Source organism: Abrus precatorius, unplaced genomic scaffold (assembly GCF_003935025.1).
Source record: "Abrus precatorius isolate BTA unplaced genomic scaffold, Abrus_2018 Scaffold6, whole genome shotgun sequence".
NCBI classification, from domain to species: domain Eukaryota; kingdom Viridiplantae; phylum Streptophyta; class Magnoliopsida; order Fabales; family Fabaceae; genus Abrus; species Abrus precatorius.
Genome location: NW_020874406.1, coordinates 6,264,315 through 6,274,133, shown reverse-complemented (window position 1 = coordinate 6,274,133; position 9,819 = coordinate 6,264,315).

Here is a 9,819-nt window from a genome sequence, read left to right as displayed (position 1 = left end):
CTAATTTCAAATATGATCTTGTTAAAATTTATTTTAAATCCACTTTTTTCTTTTAAACTCAATTTTAAATAGATTTTTAGATAAAACTTATTTTAAATTAATTAATTTTTTATTTTGTAATTATTAATCAATTTCAAAACATTTTTTTTTATCAAACTAACTTTATTTTTAATTTTTCTTATCCAAAAAGAATTTTTAATCTAAATTTTTAACTAAATCCACTTTAAACAAAAAATAAAAAGAAAATATATAGAAAAATCTTTGTCGATGTTCTAAAGTCAAGCACTTCAACAAATTAGGATCCTCTGTAGTTTAAGCGGGAACTGCAGCCTGCAGTCTAAATTTGTTTAAGCGAAAAAATTCATTTAAGTGAATTTGGTAAAAAAGTGATTTTCACTGAAGACAAAAAAATTCACTTAAGCTAAAATTACAAAAATTTATAAAACTTCATCTTTTTCCTCTCTAAATTATAGAAATTTGAGAAACTTGCACAATATCATGTGGTCAACTATTTCTCAACCAATTTTTCAAAGTCACTGTTTTTATAATTTTCATCATCATTCTCAATAATTTAACTAAATTTCAACTAGTTCTACCTCACTAATGCTTAGCACAAGTAGCACACTAGATAAGATATTTAGAATATTTGGTGGGATAATACATGTAAGGGTCTTTGGTAATTAGGTAGCCATAGATAAGGAACAAAGGTTCGTCAAATTTTCTATAGTTTAGAGAGGAAGGAAATGAAATTTTAAAATTTTTCACAATTTTGATTTAAGCGAATTTTTTGACTTAAATGAAAAATCACTTTTTTTTTACCAAATTCGCTTAAGCGAATTTTTTTTTTTTGGCTTAAGTGAAAATAACATTTTGCCAAATTCACTTTAGCGAAACAAAATATGCTTAAGTGAATTTACACTGTAGGCTGCAATTCTCACCAAAATTGTAGAGGATTGGAATCTCACTTCAACAACATCCAAGAGAAAAAGATGAAATAGGTGATACTGTATGGAATCCCAAAATTCACCTACTCCTCAAGGTTTATGACTATTATGCCCCTTCATAATAGTTAGCATTCAAAAACAAGAAGTTATTAATAAATGAGCAAACTTAAAGAAAAAAAGTCCTATGTCCATAACTAACCAGTCCCACTACATCATCTCAATGAAGTAATTATTTTAAGATGAAGTAGCAAATGAGCTTTTATGTAGAAATTGCAAATGCAAATGAGATGAATCTAAATTTGGATCATATGCAAATACACTCATTTAACTAGTTTCAAAAATGTGTACCGATATACATCCAATTTTAAAATAAAGTGGATCTCTTTTAAATTAGTCTTAATTACCTTGGTTTTTATGACATGAACTAGATTTCAAAAGTATATAGTGGGTATGTAACATTCTCATTTTATTATTGCATATTTATTTTAATCAGTATTTAACTTTGGTTTTGAATAGAAAATCTTTAAAATTATGAAAATTACAGGAGTTCTCGCTCAAGCAAGAATGATCATTTTGAACCACTAGTTCCAGGGCACTTTTGCTCAGGCAAGACTGGATAATATCGCCTCAACTATCTTCTTACCTAGATGAGAAGGTATCTTGCTCAGGCGAGACGTCACTGGAAAAAGGAGGAGCCCTTTGTACCAATTCTCGCTCAGGCAATGAAACATCTCGCTTAGACAAGGTTATTAAAAAACTAGGTAACCTTCTGTGTAGTGTTACTCATTACAGGGCACTTTTGCTCAAGCGAGACTGGATATTCTCGCCTCAACTATCCTTTTACTTAGGCAAGAAGGTACCTTGCTCAAGCGAGAAGTCACGTAAAAAAGTAGGAGCTCTCTGGACCAGTTCTCGCTCAAGCAAGGTTATTAAAAAACTAGGTAACCTTCTGTCTAGTGTTCTCGCTAGGGGAGAATACATCTCGCTTAAGCAAGAAGGCGTGGGCCAAAAAGGTTATTGAAGGAACTTCCTTATTCTAAACTTGTATTACATGTGAAAGGAAATAAGGAAAAAAGAATTGGTGTGTATTGTTGTGAATATGGATTTAAAGTTGTTGATGTTACCAAAAATGGAAAGAGAATTGTTGAGAAAATAGTGTGTCATGAAAAAACTGATGAGAATATGTATGGATAATTACAAAGATACATTGAGGGTATAGAGTTTTGAGACAATTTGAAAAATTTAGAAAAAATGAGGGTGGTGAATGTTGTTCGTAGTGGATGCACACGAGTTGCTGAAAGCAAAAGCATCACAGGCCTCACACTCATTTTTCGACTAGACTTCTTACCATACCTTTACTAGAAAGGACCGAGTAGACACACGTTGTATTCATGTTGATATAACTTACTAATGAGTATCTATACTTATGGAAGACCTTAAAGGATCTTAGGAGTAATGAATGTGGAACTACAATATTTGTGTTATAACATAGTGATCATGTGATTATAATACATGTGTTGTAATAAATTGATTGATGTAATTATAATACAAATATTATAATACATCGACAATTGTGATTATAATGCATGTATTATAATGCATTGATTAATATATTTAGAATGAACATATTATGACATATTGGTTGATGTAAAAATATGAAATGACATGGTCTTAGTATATGTTTTGAAATATTATTAATGTAACTATTATGATGTTTGATCTGCTATAAATTCATTAATATAATATGCGAGCTAACATTATTTTGGTGTATATGGTATTTAATGATGTTTTTGCATTACTTGTTTCATTCATAAAATAAAAGATTTAGTGGGCGGTAAATACTCACCCTTATAATGATTTTTTGAAAATTAAAATGAAGAATGATTTGTTCTAAAATCATATTCTTAGTGGTGTTGCAAGGAAGAATAAGCTCTATTAGAACTTAAGTTATATTAATGTTGTAAATTTTTTTGACTAACACCTAATTAGAAATGGATTTTAGTATATACATAATTTTATGTTGATTTTTAAAACTTGAAAGATTTGATAGAGTTTACTGTAAATAATGATTTGAAGTATATTTGTAATATTTAGTAGTTAATTATTTTAATTTTACTTTTTACCTTAATGTTAAATTTAAATTGCAAAAGTACATTTTTATGTTATGAATGAAACTTATATGAAGTCTTAAGATTTTGATAACTTCTATTGTTTTAAGATTTAAATCAACATAAATTTTTCTTAATTTATCCAAAATATTATCTATTTTAATTAAGTTTTATTAAAAAAATTTATGTATACGTAAAAATATATATAAAAAAAAGGAATAGGGATGTTACAAGATATACATTCAGTTTTAAAATAAAGCAAACCCTTTTAAATTAGTTTTAATCATCTAGGTTTTATATCATGACTTTGGATGTGGATTGAATTTAGATAGTTAAGTTCTGAAATATGAGTAGGTTTAGGCTCTATTATGTGCCATTAGGGCAACATTCTTAAATCATTTCCAAAGTTTATTATAGGACTTCAATGCTCAACATTTCTTAACGGTGTCATACTGTATCTTTTATAACCACATTAATTATATGCAAATAATGCATGTCACAAATAAATTTACAAAACACTTTCATTATTGAGTTATACATTATAAGGTCATTCAATATTCATCTAAGCTTTTTGCACAAGACTTTATATGCCATACTTCATTATTTATCTTTCAATATCTTCCATAAAAATCACATCTAAAGCTAAACATATAGAAACACAAGAATTATTTATAAAAATATATTTTTCTTTTCTAAAACCCATGTTTAAGGCTAGACACATGGGAAAATGTTGCAAATGAAAAAGAAAAAAAAGAGCACAAAAATGGAGTAGGAGAGATAAGTTTGCACAATCAAAACGAGAAAAGAAAATGGAAGTGTGTGGAAAAGAGAGAGATTTATAGCCAAAATAAAAGGAAAAAAAATGTTTTTTTTTTCTCTTTTTGGCACAAGAAAAGTTTGAGATATAAAGACTATAGAAATTCTTACCATTGAGATTAAAAAAATTAGAAAAAGTGTATGTAACTAGTAGTTATATTATTATCAATTAATTTCAGTCTTCGATTAAAAGTGATAAATATTTATTATATACTATAATTAGATATCACTAGAATTTTAGAACATAATTTTTTTTTTCTAGAGATGTAACATCCTCATTTTTGCTCCTTTCCATGTTCACGTGTGTAATGCGATTTTTCCTTTTTCTCAAAGATAATTCAATATATTTTATGAAATTTTATGATTTTGGTTAAAAAAAGTTTTGAGATAAAAAGTATTGATTTTATTTGTTCCAATAATTTGTCGGTATGTGTTTGATTTTTTTAAGATATGAATCTCAATGCTTTAGATTATTTAAAAATCCCATAATTATAATTGAGTTGTAAATGTTATATATACTAGCAAAGGTGGTGTAATAGTAGAAGGGTTAGTCCTTAGTCAGGAGTTGGAAAGTCTCTGGGTTCAAACCTCAACAAGGTAGATTTTGCTTCAACAAGTTTTTTTAGAATGAATTACAAAATGACCAGACTGCCCTCAAAATATCATGACATGTGGTAGTCATGTGTCGGAGAAGGAGAAGTCCTTGCATGCGTGATGACATGTGTTAGCCACGTGTCAAAGGAGGAGAAGCCCTTGACACATATGCGCCATGTGTTGAAGGGTTGGCAAAACTCAAAGTCATTCTTTCTCCTTCTTATAAAGCTCTCTCTCACTCTCTTTTCCGATTTCTATCTCTCTCACAGTTTCTCTCTTCTTTCCCACCACTCACCCTTACTCTTTGAACATCTAACCAACGTAAAAACACTATTTCATCCTTGTTCCTTAGTGTTTTTACTGATCAAAGTAAAGAGATGATGTTTTTGCACCTCCTCCATGGAAAAGTTTGGAGCTTTCTGCGTCCAGTCACTGTGTGAGTCAGTTCTAACCATTTGAAAGTTTTTTTTTAGCCTAAATTCTGCATATTTGGATTGTTCAGTAAAAAATCTTTCCAACCCAACTTGTTTCACCCTAAACGGACATTGAATCGTTGAGTTACAAGGAAAACGGTAACACTTCTTCTTATTTCTATGTTTTCTGTGTTGTAGTGACAAGAGAGACTAAGTTTCATTTTTCTTATTTTTGAACCTTGCATGCAATTATTCCTTTATGATCCTCAAAGAGTTAGCTTTCAAACGCAAGTGTTTTCACTGAAAACGGACATCGGATTCACAAGTTGTGGTGAAAACAGTGAGATCTCTTCCTTGCTCTGCGTTTTTGTGTTTTAGCAGCAAAAGAGACCACTTTTCTTACTTCCTTGACATGCAAATATGCTTTTGAATTCCTTACAGAAATACCTTTCCAACAGTATATTGTGAGCTTAAATCCAACATCGTTTGCCCTCTCAATCACCTAGTGTACGTGAGTACCTTCATTCTTACCTTTTTATGCAAAAACAGTGTAAAGAACCAATTTTACGCCCTCTATATTTAATTTTAAATTTAGATTTTCATAAACTACATGAAGATATCTTTCTAACGCACTATCTCAAGCTTGATTCGGAGTTCTTTTCACCACTCAATGACTTGATCTCGTAAGTATGACCTAATCTGAATTTTATTAGTCCAACAGCCACTGTTTTTAAATTTCTGGGGAAATTCATATATAGAAACTGATGTGTAACTATCCCATCTTGTTCCTTGTTGTCTTAGCTTTCTAATGCACTTTACGACTCATCAATCGGACTCTAATTGATCAAGTTATGTACAAAATGGTGAGACGTATGCAAAGTTCAAAGCTTCATAGAGGAAGTTTGCGTTTTTCACTTTGCATGCAAATTGTTCTACTTATTTTACTTGCTAAACCTCTTTTTTTTAACTTGACCTTATTTCTTCACATAGTACACTTCATTAGCTTTCCATAACCACTTTTGGAGTAAGATTTGGAGCAAAGATCAAGGAGAAAACTATTTTTACCATGCTATATCTGATTTTGAAAAATTTATGAAGACAGTGAAAGAATACGTTTTTAAATCCCTCTTCATCCAACTTTATGAATATTCACAAAATTTTATGAAATTCTTGTAATTAGATCTTTCCAACAAGCTATCTTAAGCTCATTTTCATCTCATTTGCTAAGTAGAAATGTTAGCACAAGTGGAGGTCTCATTTTAAAATTTTGTAGTCACTCTGTATTAATGTGAGTGCTGCGACCAATCTATATTTCCAAATATTTGAATGAGCACATTTTTATAAACCTCAGTGTCTTAGCTTTTAAACAAAATCGGTTGGACTTGATTTTGATCATAAATTAATGAGATATGCAATTTTTAATGAAGCTGTCTCAGAATTGCGTTTTCTCTGCTAACAGCAGCAAAAGTCTTCTTTTTGAACAACTTGCATGTGATTTTATTGACATGCATGCACATGCTTGTGTTCCTTACGACATAAACTTTTCATCAAGCCATCTTGTGCTCAATTTGAAGTCCATTTGATATTTCAACAACAAACATGAACCAAGTATCTCAAATCTGCTAAAACAATTCATGACAACAGAAATACATCTCTGTAAAATTGTTATTCAGTACCTCCTGCATACATGGAAAATTATTTTAAGATCATCTCCATAATCCTTAGGATGTTAGTTTTCAAACCCATTTTGCGGAACTCAATTTGGAGGTCATTTCCCCTATTTTTAGTCCAAAACTCTCAAGCTACCAAATGCGGAATTCTACAAAAAAAATATTTTTTTGAAATTGCATGCAGTAGCAACTCTCTCTGAATTTCTAGAAAAATATGCATATAGAAAATATGTTCTAACCATGTTCCTATATTCTAGGTTATATAAGTTTTTTCACAAGCTATCCCAAGTTTGAATTGGATTCTATTTGCTTCCCCAAAGAACGAGGATAAGTGCAATTTATTCTCTAAATCGTGACAATTTTACCTTTCCAAAGAGCTATCTTGATCTCAATTTGGACACCATAGCACTCAATTACCGTCCATTTGGTAAGTGTACCGAAACTTGAAATTTTAGTTGCTCAAAACTAAGTACCTTGTTGTACCAATATTGTTTTTAGCTAACAAAAAATTATTTGACTTAGTTTAAAACCTCTTCTAATGAGCTTTGTGTTTGTTTCCTTGAATGAGAAACGCGTCAGTAACTTGCACGCTTCATTTGAATTCTAAACGCCTAAATTACGGGCTCAATCGCAAGAACTGCTCAAAAAGGACGATTGTCGACCATGTTGAGAAAAACACGAGTACAACCTGAACAAGGCTGGGAGTGGAGGATCTTTTCTCACCACGCTGAGTTATTCTCTAAGGTGAGGGGGAAACTTTCATATGACTTGAGTTAGGAATTGAGGGAATGGATACAAATACACTTGATGAAATTATTAATCTTGTGTGTGGTTGAGAGCTCTTGAGAATTCCTCACTCTCTTGAGTTTATAGACAATATTTGATATTGAAATTGATATGTTTGCTTGTGTTACTATGGTGCACATATATGTGTGAAATTGTGTGGTTGAATGCTAAGTTGAGCAAAATTTCATGGTAAGTTTTAAACTCCTAAACTTGATGAATACCAAGGAGAATGAAAATTGTCCCCTACAACATATCACTAAGTACACCAAAACTAGTTAAGTAAACTAAGCTATAATTGACATGTATATTCTATCATCAAGTAAAATCAACCAAACTATGCTAGACAGGAACACCTAGTCACTTGATTCTTGATAATTTAGAAAAGGATATGACCCTTTAATCAGATTGTTGCTTAGGCAACCTAAGGAACCGCCAAGTCTCATAACTTTAAGTCATGCTAAGCTTAATTATGCTAATTTACAATTTTAGTTTAAATAAGCAAATCGATAATAAGCAAGAAATTCGATAAGTTTAACAGATGTTCCAATAATAAATGAAAAAGGAAAGAGAAAATGAAGCCTCAATTTAGGCATATGACCCTTAAGAAAATTTAATTGAATGTGGTATAGGATAGGAACAAAATGATTAGGTTATGTTTGATAAAATGCTAGTCACGTTAACTATACCCATGGATTTAGAAAATAATGATAATAATAAAATCTAAAGTCCTTGTATATAGCAAAATGTCTGATGAAAAGATTGAATAAACTGCCATAAGGAAACTTAGACAAACTTAATATAGGACGCCTACGAGAATAAAATCCACCTTTATTGGTGATGATTGAGGCATTGTGGTTTTGAATATGCTATTATTTATATATGCATAAGTCTTGCACACATTGTGACATTTGAATATGAATGTGGTGATTGCATGATTTTAATGTCTGGTTTGGCACATGTGAATTGATGACCCATAGCTGGTTCAAAGCATGTAGAAATTCATAGGTAGGTGGATTGATGCCCCCATTGTGATATGAGACCCTGAAGGGGTGTGTATGTGTTAATGAGAACACTTAGAGATAATTGACATGTAAGTATAACCACACTATTGAGTCTAGTCACTTGCTTGTCTTAGACCTAGAATTCGTAATAGAACCTTAATGATTGAATTAAGGAAAGTAAATGTTTGCGAAAGTTTATCTTTTCAATCATGAGTAGTAAACTAACTAGGTGGATAAAATTAGGAATTCAAAGAAAGAGACAAGACTAGTGAGCTAGGGACCCTTAGTGGATGTGCTTGAAAGCATTAATATAAGTATATGTCAATCTTGTGGAAATTGTCTGAATAGTTGAATATGGAATGTTGATTCTGGATTTAAACCAACGCTTGAGTGCGTGATGTGAAACGAGATAAGATGTTAATCTTGATTTGAATTGGTGCCAGTGTGCGTGATATGGAGGTTGAACTACAAAGAGAAATGAACTATTCAGATGGCAATGAGTGTGATACCTCTCCCCTATGAAGGAAGTCACGAGGTTATTTTATAACTATTGTTGGTGAAAGATAAGGAAGACCTCGACGTCTGGAGTTGGGTGACTTACCAATAGCCCTATGAGTGTCATAGGTCCCGGAACTTTGGCTGGGAGTCTCTATGCGATGCTCTTTTATCTTGACATTCTCCTGAGGCTTATTATGTTGGTCGAGCTAGATCAGTCGGTGGAGGTTCGAGTTTCCACCAAACATACGAAATGTTGGTTGGTTAGTGGAACTCCCAACAACTTTTGTGATAGGAATGAATCCAAGAATCACATGAGCATAACAAATAATTTTAAGCCAAACCAAAAGTCAGCATATACATAAGTCCCATGCATCATGGTTTGACATTGAATTGGAAATGTATGAGGTGTTTGCTTGTGAATAAATGAAATTATTTATATTATATTGGTTAAGTTGATTTTTGAAAATCAATGTTTTATATATTTATACTTTCTCCTATTTATTTGTTTCCTTCCTTTCAAGTCATAACTGCATTATGAGTATTTGAAAAGTCTCACCCCTCTCTTTTATTCTTGTTTTGGAAATCTTCGATGTTGTGTTCAGGGGTACAGGTGTACTCAAGGATTATAAGAAGATTTTGTTATCAAAATTACTACATCCAGAAACACAGTTGTGTCAGTTGGATCATAGTCGCACAAGGAAATTCCTATGCACGTATGAAATTCTGTATGTTAACTAGGGTTATTAGAGTCAGTGGGTGAGTAATTTTTTGATGTTGGATTTTATTAAATTGGTATGATACTAGTTAAGGATTTAACATTTACCTCGTGAACTAATGTGGTATGGGATGCATTAAATCCTTAGAGTACAAGGTGTAAAGTGGTATGTGACACTTTATGCTTTGTCCGAATGTTAAGTCAGTCTCTAGGACTACCAATGAGGAAAGTCTGACAAGTTGCTTGTAATTGAAAGTGTGTTTACTTGATTAGA